Raw genomic sequence first — 26,069 nt, 5'->3', positions numbered from 1 at the left:
TGGTTAAATGCCAAGTAGTTAATCAACTAAAACATCTGAATTCCAATGGCAATCTTAATCACACATCAGTGGAACTTATTTGGAATCAGTGGGACAATTTGGAGGAAGCACGCTTTCAGGCTGAGCTGAACAGGCAGTGGGGGTTCATCAATCCCAGGAAGTCAGGAGGCAGGTTTGGGAAAGAGGGCTAGGAACCAGTGCGTACTGCTGCTGCTGACATCCATTCCCCTGCCACCCCAAACTGCCCCTAGTTCTTCCCCTGAACCACCCATGTCCTGTCCCTGCTACCATCTTAACTGCTCTGGCGCAGCCTGGGTGGCCCATTGGCAAGTGTGCAGAGCCTCTGGCCATTTTCCCCATGGCTCGGAAGTTCCGGACAGTAGCATGCTTTTCATGTCATCATAACTTAAGGCAGTAGATCTTGAGATCAGCTGCTATAGGCCCAGGATAACGTTGGGCCATCAATGCAATGTAGTGCTTAGCATGTCAGGCTAAAATCTGGGTTCAGTTTCCTGCTCAGTTAGAAAACTTTTCTAGGTAACTTTCACCTAAAGTCAGTGGCATAGTTAGAGGGGGTACAAAGCACTAAGTTTTTCAGGGAGCCTCACCACAGCATGCAAGCAGCCTCACCCCCTCCCCTGTGGTGAGGCTCCCTGCAAAACTTCCAAACAAAACTTAGTGGATCTCCCTCTAGCTATGCCTCTGCTATGTCACTGCCTCTAGGTGACAGTAGCCTGACATGCTAAGCAGTTTCCAAAGGGGTTTTTCCAAGCCCCACATAAAGATGCCAGAGATTGGACTTGGGAGTTCCAGCACTCATAGCATGCACCTTTCCATGTGTATTCAAGTGCATTCCAGTGGGACATCCACTAAAATTGAGTGTTGGGAGAGTTAGAACAGACAAGGGAAAATATTTCTTTACTCAGCGTGTGATTGGTCTGTGGAACTCCTTGCCACAGAATGTGGTGACGGCATCTGGCCTGGACGCCTTTGAAAGGGGATTGGACAAGTTTCTGGAGGAAAAATCCATTATGGGTTACAAGCCATGATGTGTATGCGCAACCTCCTGATTTTAGAAATGGGCTATGTCAGAAGGCCAGATGCAAGGGAGGGCACCAGGATGCAGGTCTCTTGTTATCTGGTGTGCTCCCTGGGGCATTTGGTGGGCCGCTCTGAGATACAGGAAGCTGGACTAGATGGGCCTATGGCCTGATCCAGTGGGGCTGTTCTTAACTACAATTCCCAGAAAGCCTTGCAGGTCTCTTGTTACCTGGTGTGCTCCCTGGGGCATTTGGTGGGCCACTATGAGATACAGGAAGCTGAACTAGATGGGCCTATGGCCTGATCCAGTGGGGCTGCTCTTATGTTCTTATGTTCAGTGTGCATCAAAATGTTCATTCCAATGCATGTTCAATCAAATCCCTGAAAGCAAAGTTTGCTTTTACAGGTCTTGCCACATCACCTGTGTTGGTTACTGTGATGTCTTCACAGCCTCTATGTGATACCTGATTGGCTGGGGTCTCCTAATGAAGAGGAAAGCAACTCCAACAAACTGAAAAGAAAAAAAAATGCTGCCCTAGAAGCAGTTGGTTTTACTGAGAACAGGCATGAAAAAAAGATGAAAAGAGAGAGAAAAGTAGGTGGGGGGATGAAGCGTGGAGGGGGGCAGTTTGATTCGAGTCAATCTACCTGGAGACACCTCCCTCAGGTTTTTGGCAGCCTTTCCCTCTGATTGTCGATGTGTGGGGGCTCTGTGGTGCTGAGCAAAATGCAGTCTACGTATGCTCAGGGGCACTGTCAGCTGCTCTTCAGTCCATACAGGGCTGAACCCCAGCACTGAAGAGAGATGTTTGGGCTCTAACCTGGAAAGTCATTGCGCAAATTAAGATGTGGGACCTGGGGAGTCTAGAGAGTGTGTTTGCACTTGTGCGTTAGTGGATATGAAGGAATTCAATGACTGATTTTGTGTCTTGAACCAAGCCAAATATTTTCTTGTTGCTCTGCTCATAACTTCACTCGGCCGAGGTCACGGCCTTCACTTTCTTCTTCAGATGGTCTGCTAGTGGAATGTCCCTGAGATTAGAGCTCCTTTTGTTTTCTTTGGGAGGGGCTATGCTTACCCTGGCGGGTCCTGGAGACTCACCAAGGCTCTCTCGGCTCTGTTTATTAGATTTTTATCTCCTGATCAGAGTCTTCCTCCTTAAATCATGTCAGGATTTTACCACTCTTTAGGGAGCCCTGGTGTTTTATTGCATGCACACTGGTCAGGGGAAATGGGAGGGAGAGCACCGGGGTGGGATGGAAGGGGCAGTGTTGTGGCTTCCTAGTCAACACAGCATTTATGTCATGGCAGAGATGGGTGAGACAAACATGTCTCCTTCGGACTCCCAGTCCACTCACCTCTACGCTGCAGTTATTATCAGAGCATAGAGGGTGGAAATGCTCTATATAGCTATCAAAACGTGTACTACTCTTGCTTCTGTACGGTCAGATTCATAGATATAATCAAGGAAAAACTATCCCACTGAAATCACTGGTACTACTTTAATGGCAGGCTGATGTTTCAATGAATCAGAAGAAATTCAACTTTCTTCTTGTAAGGAAAGAGCCGGGGGGGGGGGAGGACACATGGAATCAGCCACATGGAATCTATTTTTATTTTCATTTTGTAAATTTAGGAGTCCAAGGTGTACTGACCAAAGCCAGGGGCAAACAGTGGCTCAGAGGAGTGCAGCTAAATGCAAAATGGCAGGGTGTTGTTGGTGGAGCCAATGGCCTATTGCACCGCAATGAGTCATACACGGGGAAGCAAGTAAAACTGAGTAACACCTGAGTAACTGCAGATCAGGGTTCAAACACAGCACCCTGGGATGGGCTAGCAGAGCTACAGGAAGATGAAGTCAAGAACAACCAATTTTGCGAAGGTGGAAAACTGAAGCTGAATATAAAAATGACTTTGCAAAAAATCAAGCAAATTTGCAATCATTAAACTAGACATTAAGCTATGGAGGATCTACTGAAGATCAGCCAGAAATATACCAGCTGATCCCAGGGATGGGCCAAGTCTCAGATGATTCGGACTTGAGTCGTGAAAACATGCATTTTTCTGACTCGTGGGGACTCGAGTCACGTGTGTCAAAAACTTGGGTACTGACTTGGAACTTGGGGTTTTACCCTAAAAATGAAAAGACTCAAATAGACTCGAATCAAGGCTCTCTTTTGCATGTGATCTTGCTTGCTTTTTGTTTTTGCTCCCAGACTTGACATGCTTTTCAAAACGACTCAACTTGAGTCAAAATGGCTCGGGACGAATCACAATGGCCACTGTTATGATTCATGGGTGACTCAAGTCTGGGGCGGGGAGAGACTCGGGACTCAACTCCAGTCTCAGTGAGGTGGCTCTGGCACATCCCTGGTAGATACCCATCAGTTTAGTGTCCACCCCACTCTGTGCTGGTTTATTTTGCTATAGCCTCTCCTCAGTGGATATCAAAAGCCAAGAGGATGTTTGTTCTTGTCATTAAAGTTATATTTGGAAAAAAACATAATTGTTTGACAGTTCCAAATATACCTTAGTGTGAAATGGCTGGCTGTGCGCTGCATGGAGCTTTCGTATTCTTGTGTGTCTGTTTACCTGGATGAGCATTGAAGACCAGATGCATCCACCCACCCCCCACCCAGGCACTCAGCTTCTTGGCACCCTGGGGAAGACCTAAACTCTGAAGAACAACAACGATAGCAAATCGCACAAACAACATTTTAACAAGGCATCCCCCACCTCAAAAAATAGGGCCAGTCTTTACCAGAGACATATACTCTGAAGTTGCCTTCTACTGAGTCAGAATGTTAATCAGTCTAACTCAGAGGTGTAAAACTCATTTTATATAATGGGCCAAATAGCTTTCATGGTGCCTGCTGAGGTTCGGAAGTGATGCCATCAAGCAAGAAATGATGTCATCCAGCAGGGAGTGATGTCATTAAGCTGATGATGGCCAGAAAGAAGCATTTTGTTCTCAGATAGAAACTCTTTAGCTGCAAACGGCCAAAGAGAAAAATGTGCACATCTTTCAGTCCCAATCATCACGTGAGCCACGCTTTCAGCAGCACCACACCACAAGTGGCCCCTCCCCCCTTTGGAGCCATTCCAGGTGGGGAGTAAAGCACAGACATTCGTCTCCCTGCATTCACCTCCGTTTTGCTCCCCCCACCCGAAAGGGGAGGGAGAGGGGCCACTTGCAGGCTGCGGTGAGAGTCACCACAAAACTTGGCATTTTGCACCACTTAAAGCTGCACCACTGCAACTCGCCCCTTCCTGTCTTTGGACTTCTGCCAATAAAATAGCTGTAGCGGGTCTGGGAAGACCCACAGGCGACCAGGCGGTGTAGTAGGAGGTGAGATGTTTCTACCTACTTCTTGTGGCCCATCTGACCACCCGCAGACACACCCTTCATGCGATGCGGGCTCTGTTGGCGTGGCTGCACGGTGAAAAATAATGGGGGTTGGACTGGGCAATTAAAAGTGTTTTAACTGCTATAAAAACATCCAGTGCTCTCAATGAATCTGCCTCCCCACCAGTTTTACCAGCTATTGTCAATGTTTCCTTTTTCTTTTTCTATTACTTTTTTCTGATTTTCTTTATTGTATGTGCTTTGTGTTGTTTTTATCCTGCTATCTTTTGATGAAGGGCAGTGTATAATTCTGCTAGATAGCCAGCTTTCCTCTTTTCTGGAATAAAGTGTGTATGTGAAGTGAAAGAAGGCTGGCCGGCATTAGGAAATCTTCAGTCTGTTTGCTTAAAACCCACTTGCTAGGATTAGCTGTGTACTACTTTGTACCTTCTGCATCGGAGGTTATGTAAGGGTCAAGTGGGAGATTTCAAAACATCTGATACAGGCATTTGCCGTCCTCTCTCTGAGAAGGGGAAAGCTTTTCAGCACTCCGGCCTAATGCTCCCATCTTAAACACTACTTTGTTTTATTTGTATGTGCAAAGAGGAAGGCAGGGACTGTTTTCGAACCCAGTTCACAAATGCCTTCCATCCATCATCTTCTGTGTGTGTATGTGTGTGTGTGTGTGGTGGGGGAGGGGAAGCCTTGATGAAGATGCCATCAAAGGCCACGGCTTAGCCTATGGCAACTGGAAGGTGCAATAAGCTTTAGAAAAGTGTGTTTGTCCAGTGCAACATGAAGGGGAAGGCTCACCCAAGGACTGGGATGGAATGCTGGAGATAGGGAGTGGTTGTTTGGTGCCAGTGGTTATGTTAGAGCTTTTAGACAGTATAGGTAAAAAATGGGGGTCTGAGGAGGGGACATTTTCACCAACTTGCCCCCTTGCCCCTTTTCCATGGTCAGTGGTTTTGTGGCTTGGACAGGAAAAGCAACCCCACTTCCATTTATAGGCAGGCATCATTTTTCCCCCATAAGGTCCCAGAATACGAAACATTGCCCTCACTATGTTTTGGCTTCATGACATCCCCACACCATGGAGCAATGTCATGGTGAAGTCCCACCTGGGTGAGAACAATGCAATATGATTTCAGTCCGTTGCACCGTGAAAGAAACTGAGGTTGGCCAGCAACCAAGGGGAGTGCCAGGGGGATAAAGCTGCCCCCTACCTGTTTGTATCTCTGCCTCTCAAATCAGAAGAAGAAAATGGGGAATCGTGATGCCCCCTTCTTTTGGTTATGAAATGGAAAAGACTGAGCTAGAAACAGCAAAAACTGAGTACGCCCCCCTGCTCAGGATGTACAAGCATAGAAAAACAAAGCGAAATTGCACAGATATCAGAACACCACCAAAATGTTATACAATTTGAGCCATTTTTAGTGACGGACAAATTGTCCATTCCTCCTCCCTTGGGTCAAGTTTGGAACTGGGTCCAGGAAAAGAAAATGAACTATTCTGCCCCCCTTCTTGGAAAATAGCTTGTTTTTGCTTAGCTCACTTTGGAACCTGGTGTGGCCCCCACTTATGTCACTAGGGGTGCTGATTTCTCCTTCAATTCCATGAGCAGTCAATTCCTCCCTCACCTACTGGCCCATTGACCTGCTTCCCTCCCCAGTAATCCATCCTACCCACTTACTTTCGTTGCTGCTCTGGTACTGGAGAAAGGGAGCTATCTCTTTGTGTCTTACCTGAATGGGGCAGATAATAATAATAATAATAATAATAATAATAATAATAATAATAATAATAATAATAATAATAATAATAACAACAGCAGCAGCAGCAACAACAACAACAACAACAACAACAACAGGTATTTATATACCGCCTTTCTTGGTCTTTATTCAAGACTTTATTCAAGGCGGTTTACATAGGCAGGCTTTATCTAAATCCCTATTTAAATAGGGATTTTTACAATTTCAAAGAAGGTTCTTTCTTGACTACATTCAAGGTGTTTCATTCCGATCTGGCTTCACATTCTGGCCTCCATCCTCCCACGCTCCGTGGCCTCCATCCTCCCACGCTCTGAGCAGATGTAATTGCTCAGCTTCAGCTTGTCAGCTGCTCCAAGGTCGCACGGTGCCGGTGGCCTCGAACTGGCGACCTTGTGGATGTTATCTTCAGGCAGACGGAGGCTCTACCCTCTAGACCAGACCTCCTGCCCATGAGATGCATGAACAACAAAAATGGATGCCTATAATCCCACCTAATTTGATCCTAAATGTTTGTGCTACTCCACCCTGGTGCTCAAATTAAAATGGGGCAGAAGGGGCGAGCTCCCATAACTTTTTGTGAAGGTCTCCATAGCTACTGTGTTTAGAAAGATACAGGGAGGATCAGGATTTGGTTAAGATGGGAGTCCGGGTGTCTTGTGCATTCTATCCAGAGCCCCCATAATCTGAGTAGCTGAAAGCTTGAATATCTAACTTTCAGAGAATGAAGACATCTGAAAAGTATGGCTTTGATTAAAATCATCTAGGAAGGCTGGCGAGAAAGAGAGAGGGGACCTGTAACTGGTTTCACTCTAGCTAAGTGAACAGCATTCAGTTTTCTTTCTATAGCAGGGGAAATTGCTCGGTGTACAAAGGAACTCCCCCTTCAGCATAATTTATCTACATGAACTCTCTCCCTTTATCGCAGTAGGAGAATAAAATACGGCTATTTAGCAGAAAAGCATTTTGTCCAGTTCTAAAGCAAGCACATCTTGAAGGGGAAAAATCTTTGCAATAAATCCACCCAAGGCCCCCAATTCTCTTGCCTTTGCATTTTTTTTTTTATTTAGGAAGGGGGGGAACCAACAATCCTGACAGCCACCAACAGACATAATGAGACAGTGTCCTTCTCTTGCAAGAGAGGAGTTCAATAGTTTAATTTTTGTTAACTGAAATCCCTTGTACGAAGGTAAATTACATTGCATTTTCTATTACTAGCTCTGTTAATTGTCAAGCAGTAAGAGTTTATGCACTCATCCAGAGCAGCCGAGAATTTCCCATAATGTTACAAAATAAAACCTGACAAAGCACAATAATCTTTAGTTTATTGATGTGTTACCAGGCTGTGGAAAAGCATCAGATCCGTAATGTGCTTTGGTTAGGAAATTGGGGTCTGGGGAGAGATAGTGGGAGTTGTGGAGGATCATTTTCTCCCTCTTCTTCCCTCCCCTTCTCTTTCTTTTTCACCATCTTCCCCCTCACTCACTCACTCACTCACACACACACACACACACACACACACACACACACACTCTTACAAAATAAGATATTTAAAACAGAAACCAGAGAGCTTTTTAGATTAGATAAACATCACTTGTAATAGGAGCAAAGGGGCTCCCGTCATTACACCATGTGCACATTTTAAGTGGCCCTCTGGCTGTGACCTCATCAGAACAACTTTGTACAAATATTTCCAGCCCTGCAGTTGGCATCACTCATTATCATGTTTTAAGTCAGAGATGTTCTAAGGATGCACACATAAAAGTGACAAATTAGTGTGGCAAATTAATGTTTGGAAATGCATGTATTCTACATGTACGTTTGTCATAGAATCATAGAGTTGGAGAGGTCTTGCAGGCCATCTGGCCCAGCCCTCTACAAGAAATCCAGAGCTGGTGAATCCCTAAAAGATGGCTGTCTGACTGCTGCTTAAAGATGTCCAGCAATTCCCCCCCCCCCAATAACTGTCTCCATTGCCAAACTGCTCCCACCAGTAAATAGTTTATTCTTGTGTTCAGCTGACATGGAATTGACTATGGTTCTAGTTCCACGTGTGCATGAGAAAACAATCCACGTGTGCATGAGAAAACATGCTGAGAGCCGGATCACAGCAACAATCATATCAAAAAACCATGAGCATGAACTGTGAAGATCAGAAGACTTCCATGTGCACAGTTGTCTTGACAGTATGCAGCCAGGAACCTTGAGAAAAAAACAGGGCTGCCAATCACATGGAGACAGTACATGTAGCATCTTTCTGGAGACCTTCCAATGAACATGAGTGAAACTGGTGCTCATTTGCAAGTAAACCTGAGTTTGCTATCATAAATGAGTGAAATATCCCTTGAGATATGGAGGGTGTAAATGCAAAGAAAGAAATGAACGAGTCATTTGCTTTTTTCCTTTGCATCTATTTTAAATCTTTTAAAGAAAGATATATCCATATCCATATATATATTGGATTTTCCTTTGAATTGAATAAAAACAGTAGGATGACTTTATTTTTCTTGCTTTGCATTGAGAGAGAGAGAGAGAGAGAGAGAGAGAGAGAGATACTCTAGCCTACAATAAAAGATGGCAAGGTGATAAATTAGTCCTCTCAACTGAAATGGATTACCTTGTGTTCCCATCCAGTTCATATGGCAGCAACATAGATGCTCTGAAGCACCTTAATGACACATTGGAGAAAACCCATCAGGTTGGCCCTGTGGAACACTTTAATCCTTCCCTCCCTGTGTTAGCACAAAGGAGAAACCAACATCTCCTTTTCCTTTCAGATCTGGGAAAGTTTTATACCTTTGCAGGTAATTCCGCCCACGTATCTCAGGAATGTTTTCTAGCTGTCCAGGGTGTCCAAACTCAAATGGCAAACCTCTTTGATAATGCATTTTGGATTTTTCCAGATAGTAATGATTTCTTCCGTTTACATAAAGGAGTCCTACTCAATGTGAAAAATGGCTACTTGAGGTTAAAGGAAGGAACCCTACTGAGATCCTAAAAGTGTATTATAAATACAGGCCATGTCTCAGCAAAGGCACTAAGGGAAGCCTTTCAGAATCTGACCTTTGCTGGTCTGGTCTCGTATTTTGAAGAGGAGGTAAGGGCTAAGCGATATACTATCTATGTGTGGGAGAGCAGGAAAAGGGTCAGAAGATACGGAGATTTAGCAATCTGTAGGGCAAGAATCCAGGGTTCCAAACTCAAGATCAGAAAAGGTTTGGACATAGTAGAACAACTAAATACTCTGGACACTAACTGGTCTTTCAAAAAAAAAAATTTTTTCCCTTACATAAGAACATAAGAACAGCCCCACTGGATCAGGCCATAGGCCCATCTAGTCCAGCTTCCTGTATCTCACAGCGGCCCACCAAATGCCCCAGGGAGCACACCAGATAACAAGAGACCTCATCCTGGTGCTCTCCCCTACATCTGGCATTCTGACTTAACCCATTCCTAAAATCAGGAGGTTGCGCATACACATCATGGCTTGTACCCCATAATGGATTTTTCCTCCAGAAACTCATCCAATCCCCTTTTAAAGGCGTCTAGGCTAGACGCCAGCACCACATCCTGTGGCAAGGAGTTCCACAGACCGACCACACGCTGAGTAAAGAAATATTTTCTTTTGTCTGTCCTAACCCGCCCAACACTCAATTTTAGTGGATGTCCCCTGGTTCTGGTATTATGTGAGAGTGTAAAGAGCATCTCCCTATCCACTCTGTCCATCCCCTGCATAATTTTGTATGTCTCAATCATGTCCCCCCTCAAGCGTCTCTTTTCTAGGCTGAAGAGGCCCAAACGCCGTAGCCTTTCCTCATAAGGAAGGTGCCCCAGCCCCGTAATCAGCTTAGTCGCTCTCTTTTGCACCTTTTCCATTTCCACTATGTCTTTTTTGAGATGCGGCGACCAGAACTGGACACAATACTCCAGGTGTGGCCTTACCATCGATTTGTACAACGGCATTATAATACTAACCGTTTTGTTCTCAATACCCTTCCTAATGATCCCAAGCATAGAATTGGCCTTCTTCATTGCCGCCGCACATTGGGTCGACACTTTCATCGACCTGTCCACCACCACCCCAAGATCTCTCTCCTGATCTGTCACAGACAGCTCAGAACCCATCAGCCTATATCTAAAGTTTTGATTTTTTGCCCCAATGTGCATGACCTTATACTTACTGACATTGAAGCGCATCTGCCATTTTGCTGCCCATTCTGCCAGTCTGGAGAGATCCTTCTGGAGCTCCTCACAATCACTTCTGGTCTTTACCACTCGGAAAAGTTTGGTGTCGTCTGCAAACTTAGCCACTTCACTGCTCAAACCTGTCTCCAGGTCATTTATGAAGAGGTTGAAAAGCACCGGTCCCAGGACAGATCCTTGGGGCACACCGCTTTTCACCTCTCTCCATTGTGAAAATTGCCCATTGACACCCACTCTCTGCTTCCTGGCCTCCAACCAGTTCTCAATCCACGAGAGGACCTGTCCTCTAATTCCCTGACTGTGGAGTTTTTTCAGTAGCCTTTGGTGAGGGACCGTGTCAAACGCCTTCTGAAAGTCCAGATATATAATGTCCACGGGTTCTCCCGCATCCACATGCCTGTTGACTTTTTCAAAGAATTCTATAAGGTTCGTGAGGCAAGACTTACCCTTACAGAAGCCATGCTGACTCTCCCTCAGCAAGGCCTGTTCGTCTATGTGTTTTGAGATCCTATCTTTGATGAGGCATTCCACCATCTTACCCGGTATGGATGTTAGGCTGACCGGCCTATAGTTTCCTGGGTCCCCCCTCTTTCCCTTTTTAAAAATATGCGTGACATTTGCTATCCTCCAATCTTCTGGCACTGTGGCCGTTTTGAGGGACAAGTTGCATACCTTAGTCAAGAGATCTGCAACTTCATTCTTCAATTCCTTAATAACCCTTGGGTGTATGCCATCAGGGCCCAGTGACTTATTGATCTTTAATTTATCAATGAGGTCTGAAACATCTTCTCTTTTAACCTCTATCTGACTTAACTCCTCGGTTAGGAGGGGCCGTTCGGGCAGCGGTATCTGCCCGAGGTCTTCTGCTGTGAAGACAGATGCAAAGAACTCATTTAATTTCTCTGCCATCTCTAAGTCTCCTTTTATCTCCCCTTTCCCTCCCTCACCATCCAGAGGGCCAACCGCTTCTCTGGCGGGTTTCCTGCTTCTAACATATTTGAAGAAGCTTTTATTATTCCCCTTAATGTTGCTGGCCATGCGTTCCTCATAGTCTCGCTTGGCCTCCCCTATCACCTTCTTACATTTCTTTTGCCACAGTTTATGTTCCTTTTTATTCTCTTCATTAGGGCAAGACTTCCATTTACGGAAGGAAGCTTCCTTGCCCTTCACAGCCTCTCTAACTTGGCTGGTTAGCCATGCGGGCACTCTCCTGGATTTAGTGGAACCCTTCTTTCTTTGCGGTATACACCTCTGCTGGGCCTCTATTACTGTTGTTTTAAGCAGCCTCCATGCACTCTGGAGAGACTGGACTCTTTTTACCCTCCCTTCCACTTGGTATAGGTAATAAACCATTAATCTGATTGTAGTACATGGAACGAGATTTTTGTAACTCCTAGTAAGGCTTTCGTTTTTGTCTTAAATAAAGTTTTAGCCACACAGACGTATGCTGCAGGTCCTTGCTGTCCATGGACATCATTGCAGCAGACTGGCATACACATGTGGACCAATTGTAGGAATCATGGATTGGGATGCGCATCAGAATTGCCCATCCCATTGAGAGGAATTAAATGGTGACATGCACCAAACATGGGGTAGGGAGCAAAACCTACGAGTGCAGGGATGCCCAAAGTGTGAGTCTTGACATCTTAGGGTGTCACAGCACACTCACGGCGGCACTGCAGGATGTCCCTGCTTGCTCCTCTGACCTATTCTGATGGGTGCTGCCATCTTGGATCTCACAGGATTTCATGAGATCCAAGACAGTTGCAGACAAATCTCGTTTTGGGTGCCGCCATCTTGGATCTCAAAATCTCGCACTACTTGGGCACCAACATCTTGGCTCTTGTGAGATTGTGTGAGATCCAAGATGGCAGTGCCTGACTGAGGAGGTGGCATGGGTGCCATGACTCAGGTAAGTTTTGGAACTACCGCACTAGTGCTTTTCCTGGCTGTTGCCTGCCATTTGCCTCCACAATGGTCACAGCGATGGTATGCCATGACATAGTATTGTTCCAAGGGACACTTCGGGGGGGAAAAATGGTAGCCAACCAACCAGGAGAAGCTGGGCAGAGCACTGATGAGTTTTGGCCCTGCCCTGCTGTAAAAATTGCTGAAATGCCCTGCACACATTCACTTTTGCAAATGGGACAATGACATGGAACATTTGGGCCCAACATTACTGATTTCCATAGAACATAGGTGGCCATCTATCAAGTTTTGCTTTGGTCTCCAACTGACATCCAGCATGCAATATGCATCAGGTCTAACGGGGAACTGCAAGGCAAATGATGGAGCAATGAGAATGGAGATGCTTTAAACCTCTGTTTAAGAGCAGTGCTGCAGTTCAGGTAAGAGAGGGAAAGCTGGCACATTTGTTCCCGCAGCATTCTAAGCAAGTCTCCCTTTAGTTTCCTTACATCTCTTCATATTGTGCAGCCAAATAATAAATTATTTGAATTGTTCTATTATCTGTCCTTAACGGAAACGTACCGTGTCTGTCCGGGCTCTTCAAAAAGCTTGTTAATATGCAATCCCCCAGTACAACCGCTAAGTTTTTAAAGGTCACCTATGTTTTATTCATAAAGGGTGGTTTTCTGGAAGGAAAAAAAGGTTACAAAGTCATGTAATGCCATATTGCAATCGAGGTGTTGCTTCAAAAGTGAATTTCAAAGTGGATTTTCCCATGGGACGTACTGGGGAGGGGAGAAAGCAGAATCGGAGGAGAGGGTGGACTGAGAGTACCACTACCCCTCCAATGGGCACAGCACTTGTAGAGCAATAGACCCCCTCCCCATGAATTGTACTCAAGAGTCTTGCCGCTGGATGGGGTTGATGGTTTCTAAATTCTTGTTTCAGGCACTCAGTTTTATATCTTTGAGGGTGGTGTACACTTAAGGGTGCAATCCCAACCCCTTATGTCAGTGCTTTCCAGCACTGGCATAGCGGTGCCAATGGGACATGTGCTGCATCCTGCAGTTGGGTGGCACTCACAGAGGCCTCCTCAAAGTAAGGGAGTGTTTGTTCCCTTACCTCGGAGCTGCATTGCCCTTATGTCAGTGCTGGAAAGCACTGACATAAGGGGTTAGGATTGCACCCTCCGTGACTGAAGTGTACACCTAAGAGCTTGTGTTAAGCTGATATGCCTCCAGGCTGTATTCCAAAAGCAAATAGCAAAATTTGGAGAAGGCATTGGCCCCTATGACACTGTCCAGAGAAAGTAACTCCTCCTGTTTTCTGAGTGTAGTCAAATTAACAATTATTGTAAAAATCTCACTTAAAAAAAATAGATTTATGTTCAGCTTGCCTTTGTAAGCCTCCTTGAGTCTGTTGAGAAAGGTGGTGTATAAATATCATAAAATAAATAAAAATGTGAAAGTGTCACATGTAACATGAGGATTGCCTAGGCCCTATCAAAATGTTATAATCACAACATTTATTTATTTATTTATTTATTTATTTATTTATTTATTTACTCAATTTATATTCCGCTTTCCTCCCCAAAGGGCACCCAAAGCGGCTTTTTGGCGTCACTATGACAGTCAACATATACCTCAGATCTGGTTCCTGGCAGGCAAAGAAGACTTTTGGTTGCACTGCCAGCTACACTGAATACAGAATCTTTGTCAATGATCTCAATCAGTTAATTATATTTGTCTAGCGGTATGAAAAGGGTGGCCCATCCAATAAGTGCGGTGATGTGGGTTGCATTAGTGACAGATCGCAGGGAGCAGGGAGAGGGCAGCAGTCAAGATACCTTTCACTCCAGTGGCATAGCTAGAGGGGGTGCAAAGGACTAAATTTTGCAGGTGCCTGAACGTGTCATGCAAGCTAATCATCCCCCTCCCCTTTTGGTAGCATTCCAAGCAGTGGGAGAAAAACAGTGTATCTTCCTATTGTATATCACAGCTGCCAACAGAAAATAATTCACACTGAGGTGGAGGAAGCATAGGCATCACAAGGTTTGTGTCACCCGGTGTGAGAGATCATTGCGTCATCACCATGATGAACCTCCTTCCGTACCAGACTACACAGAATAAATTACAATATCTTACACACAGCCTAAATGCACTGGCATCACTAGGGTTGTGGTAACCACCATTAACTTTATTTTAATGTATAACAGTACAGGTCACCCGACAAATCAGTTGGTGATATTCACACACCTGAAATCAGTATTCTAGTATTCTAGAATTCTATTCTAGAATGCTAGTATTAGCTCTGATACATGGGAATGAGAGCTGATTCATACTAACCCCTTATTGGTTCCCTGCTGTGTCATAATAACACCTCATTGGCTCTTGGAACAATCAGTCTCATTGGTCAGTTTTGAGTTAAGCAAATCCACTTTTTGTTCCATAAGGCAGTTGTGTTTTCTTTTTTTTTCTGTTTAATTGGCCAAAATCTTTGAGATAATACAGATAATTCAACACATTACGTTTCATGGCATTCTGCAAGAATGGATATTTCCAATGATAACATGATGGTATTATTCATAACTACAAATTTTTCAAAAGTTTTCCAAAATTTTGCCACTGGTGGTGTCAAACCCCCTGAAGATGTCACCTGGTGCAGTATGAACCCCTTGCACCCCCTTAGTGATACCACTGGCTGGTTTAAAAATGAATTATGCCCAATCCAAAATTTCTGATAGCATAACAGGACTGCCAAATTCTACAAAGTTACTAGAAGAAGCAGAAGGCTTCCCTCCATCCCATGTACTTCGAAGAAATACAATTGATGGAGTGTAGCTACTTTGTTTAGGATTGGCTATTCCAATCAGAGGAAGAATTCAGAGTTAAGAGCACCGTACTCATTGACCTGTGGATCAACCTCAGCATTTGATTCAATTTAGGGTGTGACTTTGCATGGGTAAGTGAAGGGCAAGTCTCTCGGCCTTTTCCAAATGGGCCAGATCTTGGGCGGTTATTGAATTATCCAGGAAACAGCTTGTCCTAGTTTGGGGGCTTATGTTGACTTAGTAAACATGTTTCAATGCAAATAAGCATATTGGTCTATGCATTCATTAGGGCTGTTTAAGAACAAGGATATTTCTTTGACCAGAGTGACTTAAGCTTCAGGTCATTTGGGTGGAAATTTCAATGGTAAAGCAAAGAAGAAAAATTAAAAAGACAGCCATTAAGGAAAATAGGGTTTTGTTGTTGTTGTTGTTGTTGTTGTTGTTGTTTTTGGGGGGAGTGGAAACATGCAAGATCCCTCGAAGAGACAGGATGTGGTGTCAACAGTGACCCCTTGACCCCTTGCTCTAACAGGTCTGGAAAGCATGGGGTTAACACCAATGCCTTAGACTGTAGTGAGTGTGCTGCACAGCTGTAGCCACTTAGACGCAACAAGGCCCTTGGGGATAAAAGCAACACCTGGAGGAGGGAGAGTTTGTGTGTGTAGAAGGAAGGAGGTTGGAGAGACTAAGGGCCCAATCCTATCCAACTTTCCAGCACTGGGACAGCCACAATGCAACCCCAAGGTAAGGAAACAAATGTTCCCATCCCTTGAGGAGCCCTCTGTGACTGCCTCCCCGACACAAAAAGCAGTGCATACCCCATTGACACAGCAGCACCGGCACTGGAAAATTGGTTAGGATTGGGCTCTAAGAGAGCAGAAAGAAGGAGCTTGGAGGAAAGAGAACGGATGGATGGGCTCACTGACTAATGGTCTGGCTAGCTGACTGATGGACTGACTGAGTGACCGGACGGAGACTGCTGGAACAGAGAGAGATGCTGGAGTCTGGTGTGTGGCTGCCATACCCAAGAGCTGCTGAGGACCAAGGTGTTTCCATGATGGCCAAAGAAGCTGCTGGTGGGAGAGGGGAGAAAGGAGGACATCTGCAGGTTGAACAGGTGAGCTACCCTGGTGGTGGGATCCACCAGTGCTGCAGCACAGAAGTAGTGCCATTGTTGGGGTAAGAAGGGGCACTAATAGCTTAAGGTGGGCATACGTTTTATAAGCGAAGCTTGGAATGGGAATTTGGCAAAATGGGGGGGGCAGTGGGTTTCTTTCCTGCAGCAGCAGTTGCCGCTGCTTTAATGGTTCATTATCAAACTTTAGTTTGGCAAACCCAGCAATCAAAACAGTCCTTCGAAAGAATGTGCAAAGGCAAATTGAGAGTGAAATTTGGAACGCCATGAAAGCCTTTTCCATCCTCTGTTTTCATTTTCTGAAGCCCGACATCATCCCAGCCACAAGCAAATGACCTTAGCGTTGAAGTCCGGGTCAAATGCTGGAAGGGGCCTTCTTCATTTCTCTAAACCACATTCCATATTTGGAAGCCAGGAACACCCTTGCATTTCAATGAGGGGATTGGACACATTTCTAGAGGAAAAGTTCATTACGGGTTACAAGTCATAGTAGGTATGTGCAAGCTCTTGGTTTTGGAGGCAGGGGAGGGCACCGGGACGCAGGTTGTGCCTGTTGTCTTGTGTGCTCCCTGGGGCATTTGGTGGGCCACTGTGAGATTCAGGAAGCTGGACTAGATGGGCCTATGGCCTGATCCAGCAGGGCTCTTCTTATGTTCTTATGTTAATACATGATCTGCACTAATCAGACCTTTCCAGTTTTGAAAAGGAGGCCCACAGGGAGCTGATCTCCCTCTTTCCCTTTTGAAAAGTTATCTTCCTATCTGGTCTTTGGTTTGTTCAGCTGGGTTGTCAGTCAACCTTAGCATCCACAGGGCCAGCCTTAAGAGCTGTGGGGCCCAACTGGAAGCATCCTTTGGCAGGGCCCCAGCCAAGCTCTGTAGAATCTTAAGGCACAATCTGAACCCACTTTCCAGCACCAACATAAGGGCAATGCAGCAATAAACATTACCTTACTTTGAGGGAGCCTCTAGGAGCCTCCAGGAAGCCTCCAGAAGCCACCCAACTGCAGGATGCAGCACATGCCCCATTGGCACCACTATGCCAGTGCTGGAAAGCTGGTTAGGATTTGGGCCTTAGTGATATAAATAAAATCTATTACAGACTTTGCATCTCTAAGGTAGAATGGAAAGCAATCAAATTGTGTGCTTGAAAAGTGCATGTGAGTTGAAGGACTAAATGGATCTAAGCCTATTTTAATATAAAAATGCATGCAGGAGTAGATTACCCTAGTGCAGGAAATCCTTAGGTATAGGGCCCAGTTGGGGGGTTGGGGTTAATTTGTGCAATTGGCTTAAAGTAAGCCTTGAATTCAGTATATGCACAGTCTGTGACAATGTATTCGTGATTCCTGATCACTTTGTGTATACAGTTATTCACATATATACCTGTGTTCTGTACACCATACTTCTAAGAAGTCTGGTCTGTGGGACATCAAAGCAATCTGTCAGTCACAAGTCCCTGTTCACAAGAGCCTGCTCACAACATACCCAGGGCGTGTGAATACAGATGGAGAAACTTCTACAGAAGTAGAACCATGGTGACAGGCCCCAGTGGCAGACCTCTCATTTAGATGATGGGGCAAATGTCCCGGACATGGAGACTTGCGTGTCTTTAGGACCCCATGGAAGCCTCTCTGAGGCTCCCATCGGGGTCAGAAACTGTGCTTCCCATTTTCCAGAAGCACAGTTTAAAGTGTCAGGGAACTGCAGAGAGGCTTTCCCGATGCATCCTCAAGTTGTGGGAGGCTCTGTGAGCTCCAGGTAAGGGAGGCAGATTTGCCTGGGGAAGCAGTGACAACCCGCGGAGGGCACTAATGTGAATCTTTGTCCTGGGATGCGGACTGGGGGGGTTCACGACTGGCAGGTCCAACCCTCAATCTATGTACATGCAGTTGAATGTCTCACAAGACTGCACAAATGTAGAACTTGCTTCATGTGAGCAGAAAGCCTGGTAAAGCAGAATTCCCAGTCCCAGGGAAGGAGCCTTATGTGCAGACAATGGAATCAGATTTATCTCTTTGCCTGCTTGCTCTTTCTGGATATGTTGTAAGACTATGACTTAGATCCTTCCAGTCCTGCAGTTACAGATCCATTTGTTCTCCAAAACTGCGAGCCATTTCAAGTAATTGCCGGGGTATTTTAAGCTTGATCATCATCATTTGCATCTTGCAAATTAAAAAGAAAAAAAGAAATATTTGAGCTATGCAGCACTTCAACCTCGCCGACACGGAGCTCCTCACACTCTTATCATCACATTTTTCTCTCTCTTTCTCTGTTTAATCAGAGAAGTGCAAAGTGATTGGCTTGCAGTTGGCAGATGATAAAAGAAAACGCTGTCTCCAAGAACACTCCAACTCAACTCAACTTCTCTTCCCAAAACAATTTTTTCCTTCTCGGAGACAAGCTCAAACCACGTGCTGTACTGCAGGGTTCCTTTCAGCAAAAAGGTAGTTTTGGGATAAAGGCTCCTTGATCTTGCATACAGTGATCCAATGAGTCTATATCCTCACTGGCCAATCCATTTACACATCAATGTATAGCTCTTGATTTCACGACAGGTTTGTGAAATTTTTGTGATTTCAAAGTCACAAATATTTGTGATTATTTTACGCTGCGGTTAGGTGCAGTGGCGTAGCTAGAGGGGGTGCAAAGCATGAAGGGCGCAATCCAAAGGCACCCTTCGGCCAACGCAAGTCCCTTGTCTCAAGCCTCCGTGCCGGCTTCCTCCTTGCAAGCTGCAACGGCCCAGCTGGGCCAATGCAACAAAGAAAGGTAGGTGGGGGGGAGGGAGGTGTTCCTGGGCAGGGGGAGGGTGGGTGGTGGGCAACCCTGGGGTCGGGCAGGTGGGCAGGGAATGGGAGGCAGGGCTAGGATCCAGCAGTTCCTGGGGAGAACAGAGTGGCTTCAAGCTGCTCCGCTCTCCTCGGACTTGTGCCGCCTCCGGAGGTGCCACTTTCTGGCATTTGCCTCCATTTGCTCCCACCGCCCAGAATGGCTCCGAAGGAGTGGGGGGCGGGTCCCCTTGTATGGTGAATGCGTGCGTCTGCAAAACGTAGAGCTTGCATCCCCTCTAGGGCTGCCACTGACTTAATGAATATCCTTTCTGTGCTATAGATGAAGAATCAAAAGGGTATGTGGGGCGAGATCCATTCACACATCTACCAATATGTGATACTGATGAGCACCCCAACCGTTTCAAAGAGGGTGGTGGACAAATGAGATGCAAAATGAGCTCTGTGTTGAACAGCTTGCCAGCATTGTGCATTTCTCCAACACGGTGTGTGGTTTTCTTTCCCTAAATATATTTCCCAGAGTCGCAAACCCGAAAAAGGTATAAAATAAAGTAGATTGAGATGGATTAGGTTAATTAATGGGCAGGAACTGGCCTTTCACCTCCACAATTGTAGACAAGTTCAACCTAAGAGCTTAAATCAGGTTTTGCTGTTGGCCGCTCAAGTGGACATTAATTCCCATCATATAATTTGGCAGTGTTGGCCCAGAAATGAACTTGCCAGGGACATGACCCTCCAAGGCTTTGGATGGGGGCAGTAAAATGCTGGGGGTGGGGTGGGGTGGGGGATGTTGAAAAGACATATTTTCCAGCTTCTGACCTAAAGCCATTTCATAGTCAGGCAGAGGATCATGGGGGCTGTTTCTAGTTATGTGATAGAAATACCCAGACACACACATCTCATGGCAATTGTGATATGAACAATTATCTTTCACATTCATGGGAGCATGTAATTGCCAGGGCTGAACTGAAATGCCACCTCCCCTTTGACATCTTCTCCAAGGCAGAGAGACAGAAAGAGGCCAAGAGGTCCTGGGGGCGCTAAGGAGGTATATATTCAGGGCAGGCATGTAAAGATGGCATTCTGGGAATCAGGAAGGAGACAAAGTGAGACACAGGAGCATGCATGTGGCTGCATATCAAGAAGAGTTGCTCAGACAGTGGAACTAAGCTTGAAGCAACAGTTCTAGCAGACCAGCCAAACCCCTGTTGCTTCCCCAGATCACCTGGTCCAGCTAAACTGATAAGCTGCAGTACTCTTTCTGACCATTACCTGGGTGGTGCTGCAGTATGGGTCAAACCAATGACGTCCTCTGCCTAGGAGCTGCTCCAGTTTCACAGGGAGAGTCACTTGGGCCTGGATACTGGAGGTCCCTGGCTCGGGACACTATCCTCCAGCACCTGAGACCCACTTATCAAATCCTTCTGCTTTTGTGCAAAGGTTTGCCTTCAACCATGACCCTGCAGCCACCTGAATCCACCACAAAATGCCACCCTTGCTCAAGTCCATGCATGCCCCCCTCATGGATAAGGGTGGGGGGCAGGTAAATGAGCAAGCAAGGGGGGGACCAGCAGATGAGCAAGTGAACAGGCGGACAGAGCCACAGCAACTGGACAGAGCCACAGCTTTTGCAGACACAACAGGCTCTGATGGTGGGGGGGAGAGGTCACTTTACACCGGTGGCCAAGCACCTGAAGATACTTAGCGTTTTCCCGCTTCTTTGGGAACGCCAGTGCTCCGGATTGCATCTCCCAACCCACTCGGAGCTTATAAAGCACCACATAGGCAAGGACATGTGATTTGGAAGCTGCCTGCCCCCTTCCCTTTACTTACCAAGAGCACAGTAGGCAGCCTCCCTCCTCTGCCAGAAATTGTACCCGTCAGAAAAAGATCAGAGCCCCTAGTGGGCTACGGACAGGTAGGCTGAGAGCTTGTCCATTCAACACACCTCCAATAGTCCCACTCCATGCAACGGCCCCAGGTTATTTTATGGCAACTGCCTTCGAAAGTCTCGGGAATAAGTGACACACAGCCAGTTCATGGGATGATGATAGGGGCCATGGCCTCATCCCAGGGTGGGAGCAGAACCTCAAAGGGGTTCCTGAGAAATGTACCTTACACGCTGGGATGTCTCTTTCCAAGTCACAGGCAGTGAAGTCAGGATACTGCTCTTCAGGGTAAGGTTTATTTATAAGACCACGTGGTTAGCGCAATTCAAGTTCAGTCCAAGGTCCAATCCCAGTACAGACTCAAACCCACTGCTCTCCCAGCCTCTTTGGGGTCCTCTGCTCCCTAGTGGCTGTGCTGGCCTGCACCACTCTCCTTCAGGCCCTCTCCTCAGCAGCTAAGCCTCTGAACCTCCCTTTGCATTTCTCTTTTATCCCCCTTTCCTGTCCCCCCCCTTCATGGTGGCCACCATGTTGAGCTTCCCGAGATCTCACAAGACTAAATGATCTCATGCTATCTTGCATCTCACATGATCTCAGAGCTCCTTGGTCAGCCCTGTCCTCCCAGCAGATCCAAGCATCAGGACTTCAATTAGCAAAAGTCACAAAGTCAAAACCAGTGCATGCTCTCAGGGCACATCATATAGCAACCTCACTGAAAGTCAGTCGGTCTTGATCTTGTCGGTGCCTGGATGGCAGCCCACCTGGGAACTTCATGGACGCCACCTTGACTTCCATGATGGAAGAAAAACATTAAAGGGGGTTGTCTTTAAGGCAAGGTGTGCCAGCGCGACAAGGCATACAACTTTGCCCCATCTTGCGCATGTGCGCAGCCAAGTACAGGTGAAGCAATAGGAAGATAATGGAATCAGAGGCCATCTGCCTGTCCTTTCCCTTTCTCTCTTGACTTGCCACTTGACCCCGGGCGATCAACAGCAGCACAAGCAAACTGTCCACCCATTGACCCAAGGTCAGACCTATGAACCTGTCTGCTGTCCACAATGCATGGGGCTTTGAAGAGTAGCCATTCAATCAGTGTTGCTATTGGGAGCTGAGCTGATAGGAATCAGCAAGCTGTGAGCTTGGGAAAGTGACAGGAACTTGAGTTCAAGCAATGTCACAACTGCCTTCCTTTCCGGGCATGTGGTTTCGGCTGGAGGTTGACATTTTCTCCATTCATTCGTTGTCTGTGGTGCCAGGAGCTGGCTGAACTTGTCGCTGCATTGTTTTAGGTGGTGTCAAAGCAACTTGAGCCTTGGCTCTATTACTGCATGCAGACAACTATGGAGATCAAATTCTCATGACTAACCTGACTCACAGAGTTTCCATGAGCTGCTCCTGGTGATTCAGCCCGTAATATGATATTGGGTACAAAAGATCACAGTCTGACCAAATCACGTCCCACACTTTTCTGAGTCATTTGGTCGGTCAGTTTTCTCCTCCTGAACAGCATGGGCGGCAGAGACACTACCAAAAATCTGTGATGCAAGGGAAAGTACGTAGTTGAGTTTTTGTGGAATTTGCTACTTTGTACCTGGCAAAGTGTCCCCTCGGTGCCCCTTCCTCCTAGGAGTTGCCCAGCGTGATGGAAATGGATTTCCAAAAAAAGTGCCTTGTGACATCAGCAGCCATTACATCAAAGCCTCTGCTCAGCTCAGACCTATTTGCATGTTTAGCAACCAACACCCTCAAGGAAAGGAGCAAGAAAATGCAAGATAAAAATGGGGATAAAAGTGGGTATAACTGTAATGGCTGCTGAGGTGACTTCTTTTTTTTTTTATGCTTTATTTATTTATTACAGATACAGGTAAGGAAAATTGGATAGACTTAGGGCTAGGACTACATAGGTTACACACGAGGGTGGTGGCCATCGATTACAACAAACATTAATCCAAACGAAATTAATAATCAATACAAAAATTATCATATTCTTTAACCCTACTGGTTAATACTTTAACATTCCATATTTTTCCTCTAACCTTATCTATCCCATCATAAAAAACAAAAACAAAAAACAGTTCAGACTTTTACTTATACACTCTTCTTACCACTGAACTAGTCTCTAAAATAAAATCTTTCTTATCTAATTCTTAATTTCTAATATGACATCTAAAAAAAAAGTCTCTGATTACAATGGTATTACCTCCTTCAATATCTCTTATAACATGTTATACATCATTTTCCATAACTATCCAATCAAAAAAGGCTTCAAATTTTTACTTATAGATTCTTCTTACCACTAAACTAACCTCTAAAATACAATCTCTTATCTGATTCTTAATTTCTAATATCACATCTAAAAACAAATATCTCCAATTACAATAATATTATACTTCGCTTATCCACAATACTTATATTCCAAAATTGCAGTTCCATCTAATTTATTTCATATATTAACCACTTTAATTTTCGCGATACTTATATTCCAAATTCCCTTTTCATCCACTTTAATTTAATCTAATTAATAAAATATTATATCTTAATACCAATTTCCACAATATTTATATTTCAAATTTTCATTTGCATCTATTTTAATTTAATATGTTTAAAAAAAAATTCTATTTATTATTCAACCATTTTGCCCTTCTTCTTATTGTTTACTTTGTACTCTATCTTATTGGTGTTCCCTCTTAGTCCTCCTACTGGTTCTTCCACTTCTTCTTTTTCTTCTTTTTCTTCTTAAGTCCCCCCCTCTGTTTTTCTTTCTTCTTTTTCATTCTATTATTCTTGAATTCAATCCATAAATTCTTCCTCTTCTTGAGACAGCTTGCTCTCTGAACATTTTGTCTTTTTTGTTCCTTAAGATTCTCAGTTATTATGACATCTGCTTCTTCCATCTCGTGTCCGATTTCAAAATACTCCACTTCTTTAACTTCACCCGACATCTGATCCATTCTTTTTTCTTCTCTATTGTTTGTAATCTGTTCCCGCGAGTTTACAAGGGAGGAGCTTATTTGCCCAATTTGTTCAGAGAGTTCTCTGACTTGTTGCTCCATTTCTCTTCTAAAATCCATCAGAAAGTCCACCAACAAGGCCTGGGTTTCACGATCATCTTTTAGATTTTCAAAAGCATTTTTATCAGCACCAACTCGAGCCACTTCCTACAGGGCTGCTTTCTAATTTTGTATCCAGGGCTACTTTCCAAATTTTTATATCAAAAAAAAAATCAATCAAATCCACAGTCAAGTTAGGTTAGTATGCCTTTAAATGACCAAAAGAAGAAAAAAAAAATTCAAGCCTCTTGCTGAGAAACCGAAACCAAAAGTAGCAGAGTCCAGGCTTCAATAAAGGCTTTTTGCTGGGAAAATGAAGGTAGACTTTATTTCCTTCATTGAAGATTACTTATTTATTTCTCTTCTGTACATACCATTAAAAAAATATAATCTTGTACTTACTCCAGCAGGGGAAATACCAGTTCACCTATTCCCCCCCCCCCCGGGTGGCTAACGGCCAGCGTGAATAATCTTGAATTATCTCCTCCTCCTCCAGACTTCTTACTTACAGTTCTCAGTAAAACTTTTTAAGGAGCCAAGTTCACTCACTCTTAATAGCTTTTTTCGCTGCAATGTTGTTGTATCTAGGCCGTGGGAGGACGGGTTTTCAGCTCTCCGAGCTTCTCAAAGATGGCGCCCGGGATAGATATGCTTCAGCACAGAGCAAAACAGAGAGAAATCCTTGAAATTGCCTGTTTCTAAGGACCCCCAGTTCAAGCTCTCAGCTCTTTGTACCGTCTTCCTGGCACCGAAGCGTGCCTTAGTTGTTTAGGCACATGAAAACATATCTATTTCGAAGTCTCTTCGGGAACCCCCAAAGTTCACTGCAACTTCGCTGAAAGTTAGCTCTGCCCCCTGGCTGCTGAGGTGACTTCTGACTCTGTTTTTCCCTGGGGGAAATGAGAAAGAAGACAGAAGCAAGGATCCCAAAGGATGGAGAGAAGGGGAGAAGTTGGACCCAATAAAGATGGGGAGAGGACAATTTGGGTGTACACTTCCCCGCCATTCAGTGGGCCTTTTGCATGCAGAGTTTCTTTGCAGAAGTCTCGAGTCAGCGAGACCTGACAACAAGGTGTGTGGCAACAGGGGCCAGATACTCTGTTGTCTGCATCATGTTGTCCAATGAGGGACCAGCTGGCCTTCTCTCTGATAAGTTGCAGCACCGCCACTACAGGTGGTCAAAGTGCAGTACTGCAGCTTCCAACTCAGTAGCAAACGGGTGACACAAAGACATAATCGGATGCTCCCAGATCCTGAGCAACAGCTGACTTTGTCCAACCCCTCTGCCAGAGTCACATTTCTTGGGTACAGACTGGACTGTTTTTGTTTGCTTCCAGCTCTGATATATACTTTTAACGCCCCCCCCCCCATCAATGTTTCTCTTATAGTTGCCCCTGAATAATTTTACACCCAAACACTTTCATAAACTGATTTATAGAACCTGTTGCGGTTCCTTCCTTGTCTTAAAAAATCACCACCTTCAGGATGAAAATGGCAGAGATACTACATGAATAGTCAATATAAATAAGATTCCATATGCCAGAGAGGAGGGGGGAACTGTGGTTTTCTGATTGGGGGGGGGGCAGGACTGGATGGCATGCTAAACTGATTCATTGACATCTGACCTTTGTGTGCCCTGGGGTTAGCTCTGGATTAAATCGCAAGTGAAATAATCATAGAGGTTTTGCTTCAAACATTAATGCTCCATTTGATTCGGGTTGACAGAAGTAGCACAAGGGATGCCAAGGACCACATTAAAAAGAACTGGATTGTTTGATGGTGCATCTGTTGATGACACAATTGCAGATATATATTTTTGCTTGCCCTGAGCCATCGTGTACCTGATTTTTGTTCTCATGACATAAGGAATTGTTTATTTAAACACAAAACGTGCCCAGGCAGCTGTTCCAGCAGGCAGGGGGAAAAAAAGTACAGAGGTTGGTGCAGGCCACAATCAGATTTGCCCTTTCTAACTAGGTTATCATTTGGGGATTCTCTCGTTTTGGATTTTTTGGTTTTTGTTTTGGATTTGCAAATCTGACGTTGAGATGAGTTGAGTTGAGATGAAATCACAATTTTGGGGGGTGGGATGGAGCGATTTTCAGC

This window comes from Tiliqua scincoides, chromosome 8 (genome assembly GCF_035046505.1).
Source record: "Tiliqua scincoides isolate rTilSci1 chromosome 8, rTilSci1.hap2, whole genome shotgun sequence".
Classification (NCBI taxonomy): domain Eukaryota; kingdom Metazoa; phylum Chordata; class Lepidosauria; order Squamata; family Scincidae; genus Tiliqua; species Tiliqua scincoides.
This window is presented reverse-complemented; position numbering follows the sequence as displayed.